The sequence below is a fragment of the Cyanistes caeruleus genome, chromosome 18 (assembly GCF_971803275.1).
Source record: "Cyanistes caeruleus chromosome 18, bCyaCae1.hap1.1, whole genome shotgun sequence".
NCBI classification, from domain to species: Eukaryota; Metazoa; Chordata; class Aves; order Passeriformes; family Paridae; genus Cyanistes; species Cyanistes caeruleus.
The window spans coordinates 10,021,572-10,037,614 of record NC_141718.1 but is presented as its reverse complement, the minus strand read 5'-3'; the positions used below and the strand labels follow the sequence as shown (position 1 = coordinate 10,037,614).

Below are 16,043 nucleotides of genomic sequence, written 5' to 3'. Positions count from 1 at the left end.
ACAAGTTCAAATAAGACATGAGCAAATTTGTGGAACATTCACAGAAGGTTGTGTGGCAGGAAATAAAGATCTTCAGTAGTCAAAACACCACCCACACTGCAACAGGAGATGTCACAGGTAGATGCATTCACGTAGAACTGCATATTTAAAGTGTCTCAGAGTGGTTTTCAATTACCTACAAAGATGTTGAAACACAGATGCTGCATCCATTGTGAAATGAGACAGAACCTCTTGTTGGAAAACGAGGAAGCTCTCTAACATTGAGAAGCCCAAACATATTTGGCTACTAGGAGTTACAAAAAAACAGTCTCAGGAGGAGTTCATTATCAAAGGTGAGTGGGTGAAGTACTTCCAAACCAAAAAGTCAGTTTTGTACTGATGAAGGGCAGAAAAAGAGACTGGTAAGATGTCAGAGCTTTGCTTTAAATTTTTCTTCAAAAATCTGTGGGAAGCTATTACCAAAACTTCAAAAGAAAAAAAAAAATTCACATGGAGATTGCTGGGGTTTCCATTTACTAGCTGTAACAATGTACAATAATTACTTTATGTTCATATTACCAATAAAAACTCACTGCTTGTTAAGCAGAATTTCAGTGAGGACCCTGATCCTCCACCAGGAAATAATGCTGCTTCAAGGTTTTCATGTGAAAGTAGAAAACAATTCTCAGTGACTTCATGTCTTGCTTCACTACATTAAGGTATTTACAGAGCAATGACATTTTACTGCTAAATAACAGAAACCTCATTTTATATGTCAGCATTGTTCAAACATCCAGTGACAATGTGTCATTGGGGTACCAGAAATGTGAGATTACACTGTTGTGTTTAGATAAGTATTAAAATCTACTAAGGATGAACTATTTCCACTTAAGAAATCTCAAACATAAACACATATTTTTGCCTAAAAGGAAAGGAATTGAGACTCAAAGGAACAGCCTCTGGAAAGGCAGAAATGCTGATAGCAATAGCAGTCTTCCCAGTGATTGATGATAGAGATAATGGTTCATACATCCATACACTTAAATGGCTGTCTTTCCCCATGACTGCTGTCTAATTAATGTGAGCCATCATTCATGGAAAAGAAAATTTTTTTTTCTGGATAAAAAAAAAAATGCTGCAGACTGCCAGAAGTGACAGTGCTAGAAACATGCCAATTAGAGTGATTTCTGCCACGCAGCAAAAGGCCACAAAACACTGGTTTCCAAGCAACTGACATTATAAAGTATTAAATACACTGGAAACCAAAATTGACAGATAAACACTTCACCTTCTCAGCACTGCCTCACTCTTTCTTTGCTTCTTAACTCTACGTTTCCTGTCCTGCCTGTTCCTATAGACTCTACTGTACCTTCCAGTAAATATATTTACTAAGGGATGCCAGCTTATCACACTCCTAAACACTAAACATCTTCTGTCTGCATATATTCAAGTAGCACTGGGACAGATTCACAGGTAAGGACAGACAAGGTTACAACCAGAACTCCAAAAATAGCACATTAAAGCCTTTCAGTACAGGCTGCCATTCCAATCACATTGAAATGGTTTTGTACTAAAGGGAGATCCACAGCCACTGTCAGGTAAAGAAATAGGAGAAATTGCTCTTCAGGTTACAGTCAATCTGTTATTCCAGGCAGGAAGGATGGATTAGGAGAGGCTGGGCTTTCTGCATGCAGAGTGACTTTTAGAGATCTGCCTTCAGGAAACTTAAACCATTTTAAAGAGCAATCCAGTTTCTAATTTAAAGCAGAAAAAGCAGCTGGTTGAACACTGTTGAACTGCCAGCAGTTTGACATTTTGCTTTATCTAACCAGCACAGCCCAGGGAAACAGGAGCACAGGAGGCATTTCCCTCAAACTCTGGCTAATTCCATGCAGAGGTTCCGTGTGCCCTTTGCAAGTAAGGGCTTGGCTGGTTCATGGAATAGCACAGACACTTCCCCTTTGGGCTTGCAGCTCAAAGCTGTCAATTCCTAGACACTGAGGATGACCACAGCTTGTCGTTTTTACATGGCATCTATGCTTAGGTGACTTATCCTTGCAGAGTTTCCAGTTTCTATAATTTCTCATACCTCCTTTTTACAAACACAAAAAAGGTATTTTCAGCTAAGTCTCATTTGAAGCAATATGCTTTGTTTTAAATACCATTTTTTTTGTGAACAGGAGTATGTCCAGTACACTTGCATGGTCCTAGCAGGCTGAGTTAGTCTCAGAAGTGGTTTATGGCAACCTGCTTTTATTTATGGATTAACCACTACAAATTTCCAATACTTTTGTAATCTCTCTAGTTGTGTAACTGTTCTTAATGCTTCTGCAATTTATTAATTATAAAGACTTCTACTTTCTTGGTTCTCATACAGTACATCCTCATGCAAGCATGGATTATTTAACATTATTTCTGGATCCCATTTACAGGTGTCACTGGAACAAAGCAATAAGACAGGATCTCCCTCAGAGCTCAATGTCATTTTGAAGGGACTGTGCTTGAGTTTACTCAGTTCTAGTAAAAATAGCAATAGAAATGAAAACATAATTTTTAGCTCAAAGCCACAGATATTTGAATGCTCAAGGACAAAGGTGGTGTCTTTCCTGCCACACTGTATTCCACCCACTGAATCCAACACTGGGAAGTACTAAGCAAATTCCTTGCCATGTTTCCATGCTGTGTGGGGGTACAAGGATATCCAGGAGGGGACAGGGGTCACAGCTGATCAGGGAACACTTCACACCTGGGAATAGTGGCTGATAGTTTTGAAAGATGAGTAGTTTGCATTCTGTCTCACCATCCTCTTCTACATCATCGTGAGGACTCAGGATAGTGTAAGAGAATATTACTGACAGGAGGCATGAGGTCATAATTATAAGCTTTAGTTTAATTATGTTTTTAATGTCTAAGGCAGAATATTAAAGCTGTGTGAATGCAGCTAAGTCTGTTCAGGTAATGACTCCTCAAACATTTCTTAGTTAATTTAAAAATTCCTACTACTATGTCACTGTGATCATTAAAAAAACTTCCTCACACTTCGTTCTATTATACTCTTTCACACAAACAAGCTGCAAGATCACAGACTCTACTTCCTGTGAATATGTATCAATTAACATCCAATTAAGACAACTGCTGGGTGTCCTTTTCAATCAGGAGGAAAAACAGCAAAAACCAAATCCACAAAGGTCATTTGTATTCACTGACTCTCTGTAGTAAGTATTAGCATGCTGGTCTGCCAGCCTGACTGCTTTAATTGAGATTAAAAGTTGCTGCCCCGGAGAAGAAAACTCCAGTATTCTTCTTTATTTCTTGCACTTTCCATTCTGCTTTTTTTCCTAATATATCTCCTTTTTTAATGTCTGAAATTATTACAAGAAGCATTGCTGACACGGCCTTTGATCCAAACCAGTAGCACAGTTCTTATTTGAAATTATCTTCTCCTGCAACTTCCTATTTCAATATTTGGTTATTAAAACAGCTGTAGGGTTTGATTTAATTGCCATTCTTACTGTTTCTTTTTTTTCTAGATTTAGCCAAAGTAACAAATCCTTAAGGTGAATGGCTAACATGTTTTCATTGTGAAAATGTTTCCACCCAGGCACAGGAAATCAAGTGAACTTAGTTTTGAATGTGGCTGTGAGTTAAATTTGTGGAACTAGAAGAAGATGGCCAAGGGATGTTTAACAGGTAGAGGGTTTCTTACCAACCCTTCAAACTCTGCTTGGGATGTTAAAATTAAGTTGGGTTGTTTCCATCTTCTACATGAGGAATAAAAGGGATTCTGCAACCCAAATTTTATATCCAAGAACAGTTTCACAAAAAACACTGTCCTCTGTGAGTTGGAGGACAGGTCTAGTCAGGACAATTCTGCTGATAATGTACATAAAGGACTGCAATCATGTCTGTCCTGTTAGCAGCACTGGCTGTTGTAGGGTGGGCAAAGATGGAAGATTAAAATCAGTAAGTTTAATCACTTAGGGAAAAAAATCTGACATCAAAACACATTAAGATGAAATTTATTCATATCATTAAAAAATATACATTTAACAATTTTGCAGATTGCATTACCATTAAAAATTCAGAAGGTGAATCTGCATTTATCATAATGTGGCCCAGGAAACAAATGTCCTCAGTAAAATCTGTCTGAACAGTCCATCTGTTAGAGAGAACAACTGCACTCCCCCGGTGTAATGGGCTGCAGCTTACAAAAAGTCTTTCCCTGGAGATTCTAATTTAATAGGTCAACTTTGAAATTAGAAATCAAATCAGAGCAGCAGGGGCAGCACTGAAGTCTAGAAGAATTAGTAAGGTGAGTTGGGTATTTACTTCCCTGAGACACCCAAAGTTCCAATTGCAGCTGTAAAAGTGACAATCTTACATCCCCAGTTTGACTTTCATAATTTTTCTCTGAGAGTAATAATATTTATCCACCTAATACCTACCAGTGATGCAGAGTTGAACAGGACAATGCCTGCACATACTTGAGTACTAAGCATTATAAATTTATCACATTAACACTCCTAAAAGTGTAAAGAGAGTGGTAGAAAGATAAAAAAAAAGAAAGAATTCAACTAAAATAGTAAGAACAAATATTACTTATGTGTAAAAAACCTGTAACTTGCACTGAAATGAGTTCATCTTGTTTCATCTAAATGCCTACAAATCAATGTGTTACTATTTAAACTGGGCAAGTCTTTTAATACCAATTAAATGAGGGTAATTTGCATGCTACAGAACACTTGCAGCTATTTCTCCTCCTACTCATTTGAAAATAAAGAATGCAAAGCAACCAAAAGCAAGTTCCAAACACCTGCAACTTGTAGATCAAGAAGTAAAGTGATCTTTGGCAGGTTATCATCAAAAGAACTTTAACTTGAACTCAAGGAGACAATCCCTCTGAAACTTAGAAGAGAATAATGACTGCAGGCAAACATAACTAACAGTGCATTTATGGCAAAACCAAGTCATGCTTTACTAAAATGGCTTATCCAGCCTTCAAAATACGTAGGATTTATTATTTTGTTTACAGTTTATTACTATTTTCAGTCAAGTTTATCAAGGGAAAATCCACTAAAACTGATTCAGTTGACTAAGTGAATAATAAAAGTAATTGGGGGCAGAGAAGGATAAGAAGGGAGCTATGTGAAATCTATTTACTATATACTAGTAATCTACTATTTACCACAAGTAAATAGTATAAAATTTAGAAATTGATGTCACATAAAATTTTGGGAACATTTCAACCACTTAAATTTCACTTTATTTTGAAATGTAAAGCTCTGGTTTCTCTCCAGCAGAACATGCAAAGAAGCTGGTTTAACTTCCTTGACTTTTATGCAGTTAATCTCAAACATTGCAAGAGCTTAATTTTTCTTCAGCATATGCTGATACAATATCCCACGTTGTCTCGACTGCCACATTTGCTTAGATTTAACCTAATTATTAAGTCTTTATATAGATGTCTGTCTTATTGCTGCTTGCTTTAATTCAACTTTTTTCCCCTAGTGAATGCTCTTCAAAGACTTCAAGTCTCAGAAGCTTGTAAACACTCGTGTAATTTGTACCCTGCTGGGGCTGGCAGGGGTAATTTGTCAGTTTTATTTGCAGCAGGCTGTAACTAAGCCTTGCCAGATGTAAATCATCTTTTTGTGCTCTTTGCTGTTCAATTGCAAATGAATCTCTTTCCTTAGATTAACGCTCCCATCAACGAAGTCAGAAGTCTCTAGAAAAATTTAGAAAACCCTGGAGTCACCTACTGCAAGGCTTATTATGCAGTTTAGCAACTATTTAAGGTAATTCCAAGAAAACAGAGTGAGTGGTCTCTGTAGGTAAGTTTGGATGGCAAGCAGAACTTGAGTGCCACAGAAAAGCAGAATGAAGCCTCAGTGCTGTCAGCTTAAGCAGCACCTGCAGTGTCAGTGGTGACACACCCTCTCCCCTGCGTTTGGTGTTTTGTTTGCTTGGTTTATAATGTTTATTTATTTATTTAAATGAGACCATAAGAAATGTCCTGCTGGACCAGAAGTTTCTTGTGTCTAGTGGCAATAGAAGATGGTTTCTAGGAAAAGAACGTACAACCTTGTACAGCCTTGCCTGGCTAAAGTTTCTGTGTGCTTTGGGTTCCTTCCCTTGACTCAGATCCATTCCCAATTCTCGAAAGGGGAAGAGCGTCTTCCCTGGTTCCTGTGGATCAGACTGAAAGTCACCAAATTAAAAATAAACATTACAGCATTACTTAAGAATAGCCCAGCACAGAGAAGGTATGTGCAGTCTCAGGGTTCGGTTTCAATCACCAAATATTTTTTGAGCTGGTCATCACCTGTGACAGCATCGTGTCATCTCACAAGCATGGAAACAAGTCTGAGTTCAAGTTTGACAGAACTCTTGCAGGAAGTTGAGCAACCACGACTTTCATTAAAATACCAGGCAGGGAGAAGAGTTTGTTCAATGGCCTAGACTTAGACAATGGCTGCTGTGAGCGCTCATGGATTAACAAACTACAAAACTTACCCATAATTTTCAAAACCAAAGTGGTGCAAATAAATTTTTCCACTGAGATGCAAACTAGAGCAAAAGTGTCTCCACTAGTCTGGTGTAGAAAAACTTCATATGTCAGGAAGTGTCTTTGGTGCACAAATAGATTCACATAGGAAGTACCTGTGCAAAATGCATATATGCTTTATAAATTATTATGCTTAAATGCTCAAGAAATGTAACTTTTCTCTTGGGAGACTATTATATAGACTACTGTGTCTAACATAAAAAGAATATCCAATTTCCAAACCCAGGAATAGAAAATTACTTACTTGTAGCTGCTTTTCCCTGAAGATACACTCTGTCATAAAACTCTATTCTGGGTCTGTGCTTTCACCCTCAAGGAAGGCACAGACCCATAAAAAGCCCTCAAGTCAGACATAAGCACAATTTTGGAACTCCCTCAACCATCAGTTTAATTCAAGTGGAAAAAAAAGACACATTCCTGCCTATTAAAAAAAATTATATAGGTAGATTAATAGAAGACTTCAGATCACTTAGCTGTGTCTGGAGCTCAGGCTAAAAAGAACATGAAAAGAGTTATTCCTTCCTGCACTAGTTTTAGATCAAAGAGCTCATTCACTGATTCTAAGCAATCCAAAGCTTCAGACCCCCAGAATCTGTGTCCATGTACTCGAGGTAGAGCAAATGCACAAAAAAGGGAGCCCAGCAGACTCAGAGCTGTGGCTGAAAGACTCGCTCTGCTGTGCAGCTTTTGCTGAGAACAGTCAGGTACTCCAAAACAAATTGGAGAACATTTTGCTGTTTGGAATCTTGACTTAAGAAGGCATAAAACTCTTTAAAAATTCGTGTTCCCATGTAAGATTTCAGCAGAACAAAGGTTCAAAATGTAAGGAGCAGTGATTTGGGCACTCAGCCTTCACCTACTGGAAATGCCAACCAGAGATTACTGTACATATTCAGCATGGAGAGTTTCTAAACACAGAACTGAAAGGAAAATAAAAATTAAATATTTGTCATTACATAAATTTAGTAATCACTATTTGATATTTTTTTTCCAGAGTTATTTTCCAGAGTTATTTCCAGAGTTATATTTATTCAAAGTTATTTATTGTAAGTATTTGTAATAAAAAGCAGGTTTAGAATAGTAAATGTCTTCATCTGTGGAAATAGGCTTTCAAAAGTAGACTGGATTTTAGAAATGAGTTACCAGACAAAGCACTTAAAAAAAATTATTTCCAGCATGAAAACATAAGTATTTGTAACTTCATTCCTGTACACCCAAGAACACAACTGATCTCCCCTTAATAATGCTAAAAGACAAATAATTATTTCCTCTGATAAGCTCTTCTGAATTTCACAGAGCTCTTGAAGGTAGAAAGGTGCCAGATGGATGGAACAGATTTTGCAGGTGGAGCACCTTCAGAGAAGTTACTTCAGAAGCAAATTGGTTTTAAAAACTGAAGTTTTCATATTTTGGGAAATATTCAGCTTGTATCAGGGGACATGGCTTTTGAGAGTTCAGTGAAAAATCCAATAAATTCTAAGTATTTGAACACCCTTTGATCTTTTTTCTCCTTTTCAGTTACCATTTCCTTAAGGCTGTCTTCCCTGGCATGTCTGTAATCCGGAACACCACCTCCTCAGCACAAAATATAACAACACCCCTAAAATCCATGAACTTGTGCCAGCGTTCTCATCACCTCTGCTACAGGAACAGAGTGACACTGACAGGACTTAATGTTTTGCTGATTGGTTTGTGGTGTTTTGGTTTTTTTTAAATTACACACACTGCATATAAACAAAATATTAGAAGAAACCTGAAAACTTGGGTACTTCAGGAGCAGGGAATTTCCAGTCTGCTTTGTTTTTCAAGCAGCTCAGTGTTGCCAGCATCCAGGTACCATTAGTTCTCCACCTGGTGACACAATTAAAACAAATTAAGAGTCCTTCAGGCTCGCTCGCCACTGAGGGCTGGGAACGCTGGGCGGGAACGGAGCCCTCACGTTTCGATGGCGGGAAGCACCGGCGCGGTGACCACGGCTACGGTCTGCAGAAGTTTAACCACAATCATTTAAAACGTTTAACGCCACAGAGATTGTAAATTTGTTCTCTCAGGAGCAACATTTCCTTGTATCCTGCCTGTGGCCAGCGAGCTCTGCCGGGCCCTGGGGAAAGGGAAGGAGCTGAGGGCCGCCGCGGCCTCCCTCACACTCATCCCCTCCCCTCAGGCCCTGAGGTGCGGTTCCATCACCTTCCTCTCGGGAAACACAAGAGAAAAGTTTCCTTTCCTGCAACATTATTCATGTACAGGAGAGGTGCAATCCGAGTTTAAAACAGGACGTAATTATAGAACAGCAGAACTCTTTAATTTGCCGTGCAGTTATAAAACCAGCAAACATTGCTGGAGTGTCTCATTTGTTAAACTCAACAATACATTATTGTGACAACCTGAACAGTCTTTGCAGCTTGGGTGTTGGTGGGGATTATTTTAGTGTTTCCAACTTAAGACTTTCATTATAGCTCATCTAATTCGCTTTAAGGTTGTTGCAGTGATCATTTCCTGACGTAAAAAAAAAAAAAAAAAAAAAAAAAAAGCTTGTACAACTCCTTATGTAAGAAACAATAAATTAAAAAAAAAAAGCAAAAGCAAAAGCAACCCAAAACAAACAAACCCATAAAGTAATACATGAGACATTATCATAAAGTGAGATTACATAAGGAAATGACCCAAAAGTTTTCTGCGAGAATGATTATGGTGTGAAAAATAAGATTCACATATTTTTTTATAGAATTTAAAAGTTTAATAAAAAGACAATTAGGACATAAAAATGAAGTATACAGATATGGCCGGGTGTCTCTGCATTCAGCCAAGAGAGCACACCTACTAAGAAAGGATTGTCCCTTAAAAACAAAATCCTACTACCTATCCATAAATTCTCATACATATTCAGACATTCTTCTTTGGATTTTTGGTATTCTTTTGTTTAGTTTTCTCTTTCCCCCTTCCCAATAGATCAATCTTCTTGGCACCACCGAGATTAACATTCCCTGATAACAGAAATGCAATAAATTCCACCCCTGGAGCTCTGGACACTGCTGTCTTCATCTGGATAAGGTAGTCTAAGAATGCAGGGGGGTCTCTAGCTATCTTTTTTGTCTTTGGGTTATTCAAACAAAAGTAGTTTTTGTTTTAATACTCTGCCATAGCCTAACATATATGTATTATACCACTATTTCTAAGTTTCATCAATAACAGAAATAAAGGAAACTATATTAATACAACAAAATTTTCTAATCTTATACATATAGCATTCATTATAATATTTGCGAAAAGCCAGTAATATGATATGCATTTATAACAATGGTGATTTTTCACTGTGGAATTGGGCAGCTCCAGGTGAAAGGAAAGCAGCCAAGCTGCAGTGCTACTGCAGCAGGTGGAGCTCCATGCCCTCTGATTGTCCAGGACTCAATTCCCAAGGCCCTGGAGGCGACCAGAGCACACTGAAAGCTCTGGAATTCCTGCTCCCTGCTTTAGACAGCTCTTCCCGTGATCTCCTCAACTCTAGACAGAAAATTGCAGGCTCCTGTAGTATCTTTGAATAAAAAATAAGCAAAAAAAAATTTATTTCACTCAAACTCCTCTTCTGTAGACTCTAGATTTCACCCTAACAATTCCCAAATACTTCTACTTTCTCTTCTAGATCATTTTGGAAGTTAAAAATTGCTCAATTCTGACAAATCTGTCCTTTTGTTAACATTAGCCCCATGTCACATGCCTGTTGTCTTTGCAGATGTCATTCTGTAAGCTTTGAGATTTTTCCAATTTTTTTGTTTGCTTGTTTAAGCTGTTGAAAGAACCTGTTTCCTCTGAATTAATGAAGTTTTTTCATTCTGGGTAACTCATTAAGTTTATATCTTGTGTCAAAACTAGCAGATTGACACACCTATTGTACTCTTCTTCCTGATAATCTATCACTCAACCAGGACTATTATGATAACATTTGCAAACTGAATGTGTTTTGATGAAAATAAATCAGCACAGCCTCATCACGAGCCAATATTTAGTAATTCAAATGCAAGATCGACCTCAAAAAATATATTTTTTTATTTTCTGAAAATGTTTAGGCAGCTTTTGTAAAGCACCACATACAGAGATGGCTGCTGCAGCTCTGCTGGCAGGATTCTAAATGTTGAATTTTAAAGACAACATTCTAGCCAAGCACTAAGGAATTTTTTTTCCCCTTATTTCCTCTTTTATTGCTGCTGCTCAATACTGACCCATCCTGCCCTCTCACTAGAAAGTGGGAACACAGAACAGACGTCAGGACCAAAAGAGAATTTTCAATTAAACACAAGAGGCTCCAAGACAAAGGACGTGACAAGGAATAGACTGCAGAAAATTTAGATTTCTTTCAGAGCAACACTATTTTAGTGCTTAGGAAAAAAAGTCACAACTAAATCTGCAACAAAGAGAAGACACCTGATTTGTTAAGGCTGTGCTGTGCCATATCAATAATGCAAAGCACTTTGCAGTTGAGGATCTCAGTTGCTAAGGGGAGCACTTGGTAAGAGCTGCTGCAGCAGCTTCCACACTGCTGCTCCGGTTGGAACGGTGCCGGCACCCACGGAAAGGGGCCTCATCCCACTGTTTTTCCATGCCAGTTTTAATGAGCAAGGCAGTTCCAGTCTGGCTGGGTGTCCCTCTGCACTCCAATGAACATGTTACTGTCAGTGGAGACTCATCAGCCAAATGGAAGGAGACAGCTCAGAAGTCAGACAAAGGTTGCCTGCTAGTGAGAGCATGAGGAGGAGACTCGGAATAGATAGATTCAATTTCATCTCTGTCAGGAATTTCCTCTGACACACTAAATAAAACATTTAGCACCTTATCCCAGCTAGCAGAGGCCTTTTCTTGACTGTGATGAATTCCACAGCTCATCATGCCTCCACTTCCTGTGCCTGCAATGGGAAATAAAACACTTCTCTTCCATAAACATCCACAAAGCATTCTGATATTATGGTGATGGAAAGCACCTGTGCAGAAAAATACCCTGTTTTCATAACAAAACCATCTTGAATAGCTTGGTATTGTTTGTTCCATACATTTGTTTCCATTTCTCATACTCCTGTGAGAAATCTTCTTTTTATTTTCTTGTCTCCAAGGATTATTTAGTAATTCTGGCAAGGTTGTTAAGTTTTGTAAAATAATTGGATCAAATTAATCACGGTTGCTGATGTTATTGCTATCAGTGCATTTACCCTACAGTAACTTTGAACCTTTTAAGCAACTACATAACTTGATCTGCCATCTTCATAGCCCTTGTAAACTCTTTTCATTCAGATGACTTAAAAATTTTAAAACGTGTCCTTGGAAATCAATACAAATAAGGAAGAAAAAAGAAGTTTCCACTTAGGTATGACATCTATCTATACCACCTATCTTTGTCTTCTGTTTCTGTCATTTATGTGGTCTTTGAACATTGTGCCTGTAATTAGATATTTGCAACCCTCCCAAAGCCCTTTATGCACATTTTGGTTGCTTACTGGCAATGACAATGTAGCTCAGCCTTAGCTAATGTTTTCTAGATATTTTCTCCCTACTTAAGTCAAAATTACAAATGTCCTTGCCAAATCTCCCAGAATACCAAATGTCCCAAAGCCATTTTCAATTGCCAAAAATCCATTCTACTAGAAATTAATGCAATCGCTGTTAAACAGAAAAGAAGAAAACCTCATCTGCACCATAATACCGCTCACTTCCCCCTCACTATTAGAGTTCAAAATAGATTATAAAAGTGCTGAAAAGAACCCTTCAGGAACAAAGGACACTCAGAAAGCAGAAACATCCATAAACATCTTTTAAAAAATTGCTTTTGTACTTCTGCTAGTCTAACACAGGATTTCTTATTGCAATGTTATGCTAAAAACATGAGAGTTCATGAACTAAGGCAGGAGTACCTAACAAAATTATCAGATCGATATCTGCTACAGCACAGACTCTCTATTCAGTCCAAAAGCAGCAAACAAAAAAATAAAAAAGAACATGTTATTCTGTTTTATTTCAGAGTGAGAGCAAAGTTAATTTGAAAAAGAATTGAGGGAAGACACAGCTGGAGAGCAGAGTTTCCAGCCTCAGGAAATTCAAGGAAATGTAATTGCGAACAAATTATCTCTTTAATTACTTTTGACCAAATCAATAAGAAGCATGGAATAAAGAGCATGATGGCTGCCACCTGGTAGAGGACTAAGAACAGCAAAGTTGAAAAGTAACACAAAACTAAAACACAGCTGTGGTAAGGACAATCAGAGCACTTCTCTTACCAAATTTAAAAAAAAAAAGAAAAAAAGAAAAAAATAGAAGAGTGTGAAGGGTATTAGCTTGATAAACAAACAATGTGTGCAGAAGTTAATGGTTGTTTTTGGCCACTTCTCACTGTTCTCAGCTGTGAAGACTGAATGCTTCACTGTGTTGTCCACTCCCAAAATATCCCATCATTACTCAGGAATCAGAAAGAAAAATCTCCAGGACCTCTCGTTTCCTCCTGAATCTCCATTACTTTTCCATTGCTGGCTTTTATTTACCAAACACCAATGTAGGGATTCTTTACTGTTTGAGTTTAAGGCAAGCACTTATTCTTGTCAGTGTGTTAATAAACCAGAGCAAGATCTTACCTCTCCCTTGGCTTCGTTCCCAGGTCTGAGCAGGAATACTCACACCCAGAGGTCATTTGTGTGCAGCTAAGCAGGGCTGGATGGGACAGAGTCCTCTGGCAAGGCAGAGATGGAGGGGCTGCACTGGCATCCAACAGCAGTGAAGCCTCCCAGCTTGTCTGTCTTTAATAATTAATTAATAATACATGGTCCCCATCCCCACAGCAGTTCAGCACCTTTAAGACATTAATCCTCACAGCAGCAGTGTGACATTATCCTCTTTGTCTCGCTGAAGAACAAGGGTGGAACAGGACAAGTGCCTTGTCCCAGCTATTCCAAGCAGGGCAGTGAACCCAAAACCTCCATCTCGGCATGGAAGCCCCGGATCCCCGCACACAGCCTGGCTGAATGTTCCAGCATTTGTCACTGTCACTGAGGAACGTGTGAGGAGGCAAATTGCTGAACCTCCTCCTCTCTCCTCAGCCACGTTTTAGTTTAACATTCCACAGCTGTTCTTCATGTGGCTGCTGGGCACTGGGGTTAAAGCAGATTTCAGATGTGCTGTCGACACCTTGCCCTCTGCCTTTTTCTCTTTCTTATCGCAACTCCTCGGGGACCTTAAGATTTTCAGTGTTTCAAACAGTTTCTTTAAAAGTCTTGGTGCCTATATGAGAGCAGGAAAATGTGTTCATTTTATGGGCGGAGTAAATGAAATTTCACTCTGATGTGACCTTTGCTTGGATTTTTTTTTCTTGGAGGGAAGCAGAGTGGTCATTTTCCATCTCCAGAGTCCTGCATCTGCATTCACAGCACACATGCTGGGATAGCTGGCTCAGCTGATCTGTTCACCATCTCCTCACAAGGTGTCTGACAGTGATCCCCTTCACTTTATCCCCTTCACAGTACAGCTGTGAGATTAAATTCTAGCAGAAACTAAATTTTACAGCACCAACAAAGTAGCATCAAGCTGGCCTGTAGCAGAGCACCAACTTTTATAGGTCCCTCACACAAGGATCAAACCTGCAAGTGGAGCATCTTTGTTGTCCAAACTCACAGTCACATTAGCCAGAATTTCAAAATAATTGAAAATTTGATGCTGCAAGACAATTTTTTCCCCTAGGAGTACACATCTTACAGTTTTTGCATAGGTCTTACTGAAGTGCAGACATGCCGAAAATGTTATTAATTTTTCAGTGAAACAGATCTCACTTCTGCTACAAGTACCATCCTTGGCCCAGAAAAAAACCTCTCAGAAAGATGAACTACTTCCTATTTCACTGTCAGACATACAGTGAGAAAAAAAAAAGTCCAAATGCCAACACAATGCAGACAATGCAGTGAGACGTGCTATGTAGCTTGAGGTGAAAGAAAGGGGCTTTGGAGTCCTTTTTCCTGTAAGCTGCTGTATCCCACTTAGCGAGTAAATGGATTTCTGGCCAAAGCCATTGTCATCACTGAGCCCATTCCCACAGAAAAGCATTCCCTGAGAGGTCCTGGGAGCAACCATGAACCAACCCACTGGTTTTGTCCATAAATAGAAAAACTCATTCTGCAAAGAGAAATGAACATTTTTCATAAGAACTAAAAATCATTTAAACCCCCATTAACAAAGAAAAACATATTTAAAAGATACAATGACAGGCTTCCTGGAATAACTGTCTCAAACAACAGCTGGCCAAGTATGACAGATTCACATAGAAGAAAGAGCTGGCTGTGCTTTGTAACAGCCATTATTTCAAACCCAGATCTCAGAACTCCCTTGATCCAAAGAAAAGTTTTTTTAGTTGGCTTAGGGGCAGAAAAACTACTGGTAGAATGAACAACTAATTATGGTTAAATTCACCTCTGGAAGGAATTGGGGGTGCAAAACCAGCCCTGTAAGCAGAACACACATCCTTTCAAAAGGATGCATTTTCTCATCACATCCAGATAGACAATATCCTAATGCACAAATTACAGATCCTCTCCTTGAAGAACACAGGCAGATGAATCAGAATCTCTCAGCAGATTGGCAAATACAAAATTTGTTTGCTGTTACTCTGCATGCAGTGATATACCTAAGGTCAGACTGCAACCCTCCATATGGAGGAGTTAGACAACAGGAATAATGTAGTAGGATCATTACAGAATTTAACAAATTATGTTTTGTCTATCAAAACTTCAACTTCTACATTTATTTTTCACACTGTCTAATCTTTCTGAGATTCTAAACCTATTTCAAAAACTCAGATGATTGAGTTTGTATAATGAGAAATTTAATGACCTGTAAAGTGAGTGCATCTGCCAGCCCTAAAAAGTCATTTTTTTGCCACATGCACATCACAATACGGGAGTGATGGTTCCACTGTTACTTTTCTAGGCATCCACTCCTGTTGCCTCCTTAAAACAAATGTACATTTTGGGATGTATATTGAAGACTAAGAATATTTAAATGCTTAAATATTTCTTACAATATTTTTCCAATAACACTTTGTGAAATATTCACATTCTCCAAGTAAACTGAAAATAGAGAGTTTGCAAACAAAAAGATAAACAAATTCTGAGCCACTGTTTAGTCTCACTCAAGCATATTTTTGTCAAAGGGTCAAATTCTGTGCTGGAATAAAAATCCTGATTGAATATGTATTTTGACAGGGATGAATATGATACATATTGAAACAGCAGAATGAGTGTGTATCCAAAGACTGCCTGGCACCAACTCCATCCACAGTAAACATGAGACAGATGAACATGTCAAGAAAAAAATCTTAGTGGCTACATTTTATGCAAGATTACAGAGCATCCTTTAATCTCAATACAAACTCCAAATCACCTTTATAGCTATGCATACAGAACGTGCCTTAAATATAACATGCATAACACAATTTAAATGTAACATACAGAACTCAAAATGACCTCTCTTTATTATG

At 38.4% G+C, this 16,043-nt stretch overlaps 3 long non-coding RNA genes across 6 annotated transcripts in view; 1 reads left to right on the top strand and 2 right to left on the bottom strand.

The window, feature by feature from the left end:
• Nucleotides 1–8,704, bottom strand: part of LOC111936581 (uncharacterized) — a 25,352-nt gene extending 16,648 nt beyond the window's left edge. Inside the window, exons 1-4 of the long non-coding RNA XR_015277662.1 lie at nt 8,484–8,704; nt 8,298–8,395; nt 6,493–6,639; nt 6,061–6,165 (exon numbers count right to left, since the gene is read on the bottom strand). This is a non-coding gene — a long non-coding RNA (uncharacterized LOC111936581). The remainder of the gene's footprint in view (nt 1–6,060; nt 6,166–6,492; nt 6,640–8,297; nt 8,396–8,483) is intronic.
• Nucleotides 8,445–13,859, top strand: LOC111936582 (uncharacterized). 2 transcript variants are annotated; one of them, XR_015277665.1, is made up of 3 exons: nt 8,445–8,525; nt 9,494–9,595; nt 12,549–12,632. It is a non-coding gene; the product is annotated as an uncharacterized LOC111936582 (long non-coding RNA). The 2 variants fall into 2 exon arrangements; XR_015277664.1 differs by having other exon boundaries at nt 8,447–8,716; nt 12,549–13,859.
• LOC147649928 (uncharacterized) overlaps nt 11,557–16,043 on the bottom strand; it is a 16,912-nt gene continuing 12,425 nt past the window's right edge. The window contains exon 4 of one of the 3 annotated variants that reach the window (XR_015277666.1): nt 11,557–14,683. This is a non-coding gene — a long non-coding RNA (uncharacterized LOC147649928). The remainder of the gene's footprint in view (nt 14,684–16,043) is intronic. The other 2 variants (XR_015277667.1, XR_015277668.1) reach the window with 2 other exon arrangements.